Source organism: Mirounga leonina, unplaced genomic scaffold (assembly GCF_011800145.1).
Source record: "Mirounga leonina isolate KUSES-001 unplaced genomic scaffold, KU_Mleo_1.0 Mir_169, whole genome shotgun sequence".
Lineage (NCBI taxonomy): Eukaryota > Metazoa > Chordata > Mammalia > Carnivora > Phocidae > Mirounga > Mirounga leonina.
This window is the reverse complement of record NW_023270431.1, coordinates 1001958-1009997: the sequence shown is the minus strand read 5'-3', so window position 1 is coordinate 1009997 and position 8040 is coordinate 1001958. Positions and strand designations below refer to the sequence as shown.

The 8040-nt window shown below is 38.1% G+C and overlaps 1 long non-coding RNA gene across 1 annotated transcript; it reads left to right on the top strand.

The window, feature by feature from the left end:
- The first annotated feature begins 3238 nt into the window (after window positions 1-3238).
- LOC118017403 lies at window positions 3239-6765 on the top strand. The gene is made up of 2 exons (XR_004681142.1): window positions 3239-3818; window positions 5603-6765. It is a non-coding gene; the product is annotated as an uncharacterized LOC118017403 (long non-coding RNA).
- The last annotated feature ends 1275 nt before the right edge of the window (window positions 6766-8040 follow it).

The following is an 8040-nucleotide window of genomic DNA, read 5'->3' as shown; positions in this document are numbered from 1 at the left end:
ATTAAAACCAACTTTTTTTTAGCACTCTGGAAATAAATCAAAGGACTGTAACAGTCTGAGGAATGTATATTCATCAAAAATGACAATCTAGGTAAGAAGAATGAGCTCTGTGGCATTTTAACCTGCCCTATTCTCATCCCCCTCCTCCCACCCCATAGTAGCCTTGAAAGCCAGGGGCTAAGTAACACTGAAGAGGGCGGAATGGATTGGGCACTCTCCAAAAGCCTCATCTCCAGATAATTGTTACTACTACACGTGTCTGGCAGCTACCTGGAACGTCCACTTCAAAGGACTTATCTTTAGGTGAACTGACACAGAATTTGCTCAGTGGGAAAGGTTCTATGCCCAGAGCATTTGTGAAAAAAATTCAGTGACAATTATCTAACATCCAGGTAGCTGACCGAGTTGGTGATACCAGCTGGGGCAAACAAGAGGCTGGCCCAAAAACATAAAAGGAAAATTTGGAGAATAAGATGCTCATATGGAGTTTTAAAAAAAGCTCTGACATAGTCCTGGGGATGTAGAAGGTCAGGCACATGGGCAAGGCTATGGTGTGTCCAGGACAGGAAAGATCTAAGAAGACCTTAATCTCTCACAAAAAGAAAATCAAGCAGAGTATGCTGGCCTTGGTAAATTGAGAAGGCAGAAGTTACAATGCACAGAGGCTGAGATGGCTGGAATTTGTGCCACAGAATACCTAAGAGGAGAGGGCCATTTTGAGTTTGTTCAGAGGTTAGAAATGTGGATTTTATGTTCTTTTGCTGTCTCTCTCCTTCCCAGAGCTTTTTCTCACTTCGGTGGTATTTTCCTGGTATCAGTTTTCTGGCTCTTCTCAGTCAGAAATACAGTGTGATTTTTTTACAAATGCCCCATTACCACTGGATGGCCTCAAAGACTGCAATTAACTTTAGGCTAAAAGTGCCTCCTTCTAATTGTTCCACTCCTTCCCCTGAGGGTATACTACACATCCAGTTCTGTCTTCTTCAGTTCACTCTCCGTTGCCTTTCTGTATTAGTCCAAGTTTTATAGGTGCTTCTTGTGAGGTGCGTCCTCTGATAGAACATTACTCCACCATTAGTGGAAACCTTCAGATTGATTAATCTCCAGAGTTCTGAAAAAAATTGATACCGATAAATACCTGGTAGAAAATTTGTAAAAAGCAACATCTGTTGTATACATCTAATTTATTCTGAATATAAAGGCACTGATAAGGTTAATGTTAATTTGAACCAGTACATGCAAGGGCATATCAAATATGCCTAAGTCCCCAATTAGCATAAAATACTTAGCCTAACACCCAACAGACAAGAACAACACTGGACTCCCTGCCTGTCTTCAGGATGCACTGATCTTGCTGAAGACAGTTATGTGAGGTTATTATGACCACCTACTTCTGTTTGGGTAGAGAGTACTTGTGAACAAAGGATCAGCTGGAAATAAACAATAGCCAAAGGAAATAGAATGTCTGGTCAAATAATAAACATAAAGTAGTACAGATCTTTCCAGTCTATCAGCTGTCATGGCTTGTTTGCTTAATTGATTGATTGCTTAATTAGTTTGTTGAATGAAAATAAATGCATTTTATAACAGTAAGTAGTTTCCTTGGTTATTTCTTTTAACTGTCATCCACAGCCAGATCTTTGCTGTAACCTGTAGTAGAATCTAAATTTAGAGTGTACAAATTAAATTGGCAGATGACTTAAATACAACAGCCTTGCAACTCCTGTGCTGTAGCTACCTAGTAGTTAGTTCTATTCCGTTTTTTAACTTTCAAAATTAGATATTATCATTAATAATTTATATAGGCAAGTTGTTTTATACTTATAGACATTAATCATTCAATATTTCTTATGTTCCAACTGTCATCCTCTCATCAATTTTCTTCTTATTGAAGTACATCTGAAGTTCCTCTCATTAAGGTGATAAACATTCAAAGATTTTGATTTCTGAAATGTCTTTACTTCACCCTTGTTCTAGTAATAGAGTTTGGCTGGATACACAATTCTTGGTTGATATGTATTTTCTCACATTTTGTCTTTCTACTATCTCTGGCTTCCCTTGTTAATGTTGAAATTTCCATCATTAATCTGTCTATCATCAGTCAATCTATCATGCCTTTGTAGGTGGTCTCCTTTTGCTCTCTGATGTTTTTAAGATCTTCTTTATTTGTTTGGTGTTTGTATTTTCACTACAATATTTCCAGGTGTATATTTCTTTGTATTTTTCTTGTTTGAGATATATTGGCAGATATTTTTCTTCCACATAATCATTGAGGGACTGAGTTCTTTTTGTGTCCCAATGACTCACTTTTCATAGTCTTAATCCAGCCAGCAGAAAGGAAAAGAGACTGTTGGGGAGGCACATTAGCTTTTTAGTATCTTTGGCCCAGAATGACATATGTCAATCATTTCCACTCATTTTTCATTGAGCAAACAGTAGTCACAAGACTACAGCTAGATGCTAGTGGGGCAGCTGCTTCATAATCCATCTTTTTATTTCCAGGTATAGAACACATTTTTCCTCTCTCCAAGGAAAATAACCTGAAGTCACTCAGCTATTACATTATTAGACAAAAGTCAAAGCTCTTTAGGTGATATTCAGTGTAGTAGGCTGAATAATGGCCACCCACAGATATCAGGTCCTAATCCCTAGAACATACCCATGTTACCTTTTAAGGAAAAGAGTCTTTGCATATGTGCTTAAGTTAAGGATCTTGACATTGGAGATTATTCTGGATTATGTGAATGAATTTTAGATGCAATCATAAGTGTCCTTATGAGAGAGGGAGAAGGAAATTGAGACAGAAGAAGAGAAGACAGAAAAGGAGAAGACCATGTAAAGATGGATGCAGATATTGGAGTGATGGGACCACAGGAAAGGAATAACAGTAAACACCAACAGCTGGAAGAGGGAAGGAATGGATACTCCCCAAGAGTTTCTAGAGGAAGCACAGACTTGCCAACACCTTGATTTCAGCCCAGGGAAATTTGACATTGTACTTCTGGCCCCCAGATATGTAAGAGAATAAATTTCTGTTGGTTGAAGTCACCAAGTTTGTGATAACTTGTTATACTAACTACAGGAAACTAATATATTCAGGCACTCTTCGTGATCATTTGAGCATCTTTTTGGAGTGGGTCCTAAGGACAGTGAAAAAAATTAAGTAGTCATCAGACATCCTTTATCCTTCTTGGAGAAGAGAGATTAGTCATGGATGCCATATTATCATGTCTGATGTTTTTGGCTTGATGAAACATGCATGAGGAACATGCAAAGTAGGTTTGTCTCCTCAGTGTTTTTTGGGGTCGTCATCTTACTTTTATAACATAGATAGCCCACAAGGAACTAAGTTTACTAGACTGTGAACTATTATAGTCAATTACAATTGGAGTGTATTTAATCTATCACTTTTCTTTTAGCTGTGATGCTTAAGGAATGAGAGACTTAACCTTGATGGTGTATATAGTGAAAATGATTTTTGAGCTTCCAGTATCTTTTCACCCTACCTCAGCTAATGTCATCCTAATTTCCACTGAGTTAAGTCTCCCAATTTGTGTCATTTTAGTGAGACTGAAAAAATCACAATGCTCACTCTTCCAAGCAAGGAACGGGCATATGACTAAGCTGGAGAAACTGGGCTTCCATTCCGAGGACTTTGACTTTTGAGTAGAAAGACAAGGACAGAAGAGTGTTCGGAACTCATCCTAGAGAGGATGATCAAGTATGTGTGTTGCCTGGAACTCCAGAGAAGCTTTTGGTCCAAGCCTTTCCAGAGCCTGACCCTCAGGCTTTCCAGAACCTGACTTCCTGCTAATATTGTAAGCTGCACCCAATAACATTAAAGTCAATTTCATACTTGCTTAAATTGGACATCATAAGTTTCTGTTGCTTGCAACTAAATAACCTTAAATCTATAAGAAGTTACAAAACTAAATTCTGACATCTTGATGGTATTTTGCACCTGGAGGAGAGGGAGACAGTGTACCTTTTAATGGGAAAATTATGAAAAGAAATGTTAACCTACATATTTATTTGGCTAAAGGCAAAAGTTGTCCTTAATATCTCTAAATATTTTCCCAATTCCTTCGCTCCGTGTGCTTTAAAATACCTCCATTAGTGATAGTGTTGGCAGCCTTCTATTCTGGCAGGTTCAGAAGTATTTTAAGTTATATAATCTAATATGTAAGCAAATCTACTTCTTTTTAAAAGTACAAAGTCGATCTCATTTTATTTGGCCTTTTTACTGATCAATACCTGTGTAGATATTTCAGCAGCATTTCCTCTAAATGAAATTTTCTTTCAAACAGCAGAGATCAACAAATTAGTTTGATAATATTTATTCTAATAAATGGTATATTTATGTTGGCAGTAAGTGGATACTTTAAAAACAATGTCTACTTAAAGAATAACTGTGGGATCATATTTTTTTAAGATAGTGTTTTAGATTTTCTATGTTATTATACCATGATTTTTTTGGAAACAATTTCATGCTTATATTGGCAGGTACTATTGAATTAAAAACTGGGTCTTCATTCAGGGTCCAGTAAGGAGAGAGGAATCACAGAATTTAAACAAAGAAAGTTTAATATGAAGAATTAATAATTATAACCAATCCAGATTACTTGCCACAGAAAAAACTAAAGAATAATAGAACAGATACAAGGAAAAGCCATTACCTCTAAGCCTGAGAGGCAAAGCACAAAGGAATAAATCTGAAAGAGATACTCCTCCCCTCCAATGGGGCAGTGCCATTCAGCAGAACTCACTGGTGGGGAGGGGGCACCACTGGGTGTCGTATGCCCTGCTGGATATTGTGTGCCAAAGGAGCAAGCCGAGAAAAATGCACTGCAAGGAAGCTTCATTTTTCCAGCTGTGTTCTTTCTGGCCATCTGCTGACAACATTGAACATTGTGTCACCTGAGTAAAGGGAAATGTTTACAGGAGCTATCTCCAATATCATAAGTAGAGCAACGGAGGGTGGATTTGGAAATGAGAGGTAATCAATTGATAACTGGCACAAGATAAGTGAGATTGCTTTCTTTTTCCTAAGTGAAAGCAAAGGATTTTTTTAAACTTGGAATCCATCGATTTATCCAATCAGGGAAATCAGTCCTTGGGTAGAATTTTACATAGAGCTTCATATAGGTGTTTAAACTGCAAAAAATATTTCATGTTTAGGTTTTGGAATATTCCCTTGAAATATTTAGGTTCATTTATGCAATGAAAACACTGGAATTCTTAGTTTTAGTCTGTGAAAATTCTCCGTTGGAGAATAATTTTCTTATAAATGAGACAGCCTGCCCACAAACAGTCCATTCCCTAAGGGGAAAAACTGTGGTTTCTTAAAAATTGAGTTCAGATTGTATTTGTGTGGTTAAGGCCAAGCTGATTTTTATGTACTGCTGATTCATCCAGACATGGAATTGTATCCCATCCAACATGATTGGATGGGAATAAATAGGCCATCAGCTGAGGTTGCATGTACAACACATTGTAAACTGTAAAAGCAGTATGTAAAAGCTGTTCCATAAGGTTTCTGTTTCGACTTTGCTTTCTCTAATGTCATTTAACTCCCATAAAATTGTTCCAATTCTCCTTTCAGAAACGATTCTTACGAGCTGTTGAAGTGACATAGCAGTGCTCAACAGGTGGGCCAATTAACAATTTACTCTTCATGACTCTCTGGGACTATTGGAATTTACTATAAAGTAGCAGATTCTAGATATCATCTGTAGGAAAACTAACTCCTGCCCGGGGGTCTGAACATTATTAGAACTTCAGACAGCTGCCACCCCCCACCCACCCAGGACTTTCTCTGGAAATCCTGGCATTTCATCCTACCCTTGTAATGTTCTGAATCCTCATTGTCCAAAGTTTGTTCTGAGGTGACTGCAGAACCAATCAGAGAACTCGACTGGAGCAGAGGTTTGCTATTTCTCAAGATGTTACACAGAAATATGACTGCATCCTAAGAATCAGAAAGAATGTTATATAAGTTCTTTATTTTTGTGCTAAGATTTCCGGAGTTTACCTACCAACATAAGGATTAACCTTATCTCAAAGTTAATTCATAAAGGTTAAGAGTTTCTAAACATCGCTACCATGTTTCCCAATTGTGCACAATCATTTATAATTTAAGCAGAAAGGAAATACAGCATGGGTAAAGCTAAAGTGTTTGCCTCTCGTATTTCCATCTAAACTGTATAGCTGGAAGGGGGGATGTCTTGGATACCAGAGAGTTGAGCATGGGCTGCTTAGCACATCACATGCTGGTTTCTGTAAAGTTTCTGTAACAGTGTTATCTAAGTAGTATAGATTCTCCCTCTTTAAATTAATTCCACCCCCCCAAACTCCTCATCTTTTAATTACTGTAAAAACTGGTTTCAATTTGCTTGCAAGTAATTTTCTGCTTCCTACGTTTTTGTGGTTTGCTAATTTGGAAAGAATTATAATCAGTGTACTCTACCAGAGAAAACTCTGTAATACGGCAGAGTCCAGGGTAGAAAAGTTCCATTTTCTGTGTTTTGGGCAGCTTTCAAGAACTTTATTCACAGTCAGTTGGTCCAGTCAGATGGTCTTATTTGTTTTATAAGACAAGAAACAATTCCTTACAAATATGGTAATATGTTAGAGCTGCTGCATAAGAAAAGAACTAACTCACTCCCTACTTCCCTTCCTCCCTTCCTTCCTTCCTTCCTTTTTTATTTTATATTCAGGTTGGATATTCTCCTTCTTTTTCATTACAGGACCCATCCCTGAGATTTACAAAACTCCAAATAAAACTGATAAAAGTGGAGAATGATAAATTTATCTTTTTATATTCATTTAAATGAAAAATTTAGTCATCCACAATTTTTTTTCTCTTGAGATTAAAAACCAGGTGAAAGATACCATGTTAAGACAAATGACCATGCAACTGAAGCTATCCAATGGTTTTGAAACCCTAGCAGGGTCTGCCAACTCTTGTTTTTAAGAGTGGAGAGGTTTATGAGAACTTTTATAGTCTTATCTTGGAGGGAAAAACAATCTATAAAAAGCCTTGTATTGCTTCTGAATCATGACATTATCTCATAAATAAAGACTCAATAAAATTTGACTATAAAAGGAGAGAGAGAAGGAATACTATTTATAGTGAAATGGTATCTTAAAGACTATCAAATTCAGTGAAATAATTTGGGGCTTGCTTTTCCAAAGAACAAGGTACGGAAAACTCTTTAGGGAGGGAAAGTAGTTTGGAGCAAATACAAAATTAACTATTTAACTTAAAGTTTGATGGCCCACTTGTCTTTTGCGTTGTGTATCATCTTGACTGGAACATGCCCAGATATTTGGCTAAATGTTATTTCTGGGTGTGTCTGTGAAAGTGATTCCAGGTGGGTTGTTGAAGGGTACTTCAGTACTTCTGGGTTAGGGTGAAAATTCAGGTTTTCCACTAAACCTTTGCTGATACCTCCCTTGTCTAGAATGCCTGCTTATTGTTTCCTATGTGGCCTCCACTGGCATGTGGGGCAAGGACAGAGGTGGCTTCATTACCCCTGAGCAGTGCTAAGAGTTCTGACTCTCCACTAGTCCTCATCTGACACCACTGAAGCATGGAGGGGGAGGAGTTCTTTATTACCACAGTGAGGCGGTAGAACCCAGAGTTTACTGACACCTGAAGAGTAGGGTGGAATTCATTAATGCTTGAAGGAGCTGGATTTCCCACCTCCTCACTCAGTCTTCTCCAGCACCACACCAACAGGTCAGGGTCAGGGTGGAAGTCTAGACGTTTCATTTAGCCTGTGTTGACCCAGAAAGGTGGGGTTGGCATGGGGGTTGCAGTTTTTTCTGTGGCATTTGTTTGGTGTTCAGTTGTGATTGTCTAAGATGCCCCTTTCCTGGTCCTTTGGGCAGAGAAAAGTAGACTTGCTGAGGCTTAGTTATCTGTGCCCATTAGCATTTCCTGCTTGCTGGCCTTTTCAGTTACCAGTCTGGGGCATATGAAGCAGAAAGGAAACCCAGGGATCTCACCCTGGTATCATTCCTTGAGTCCACAGTCCT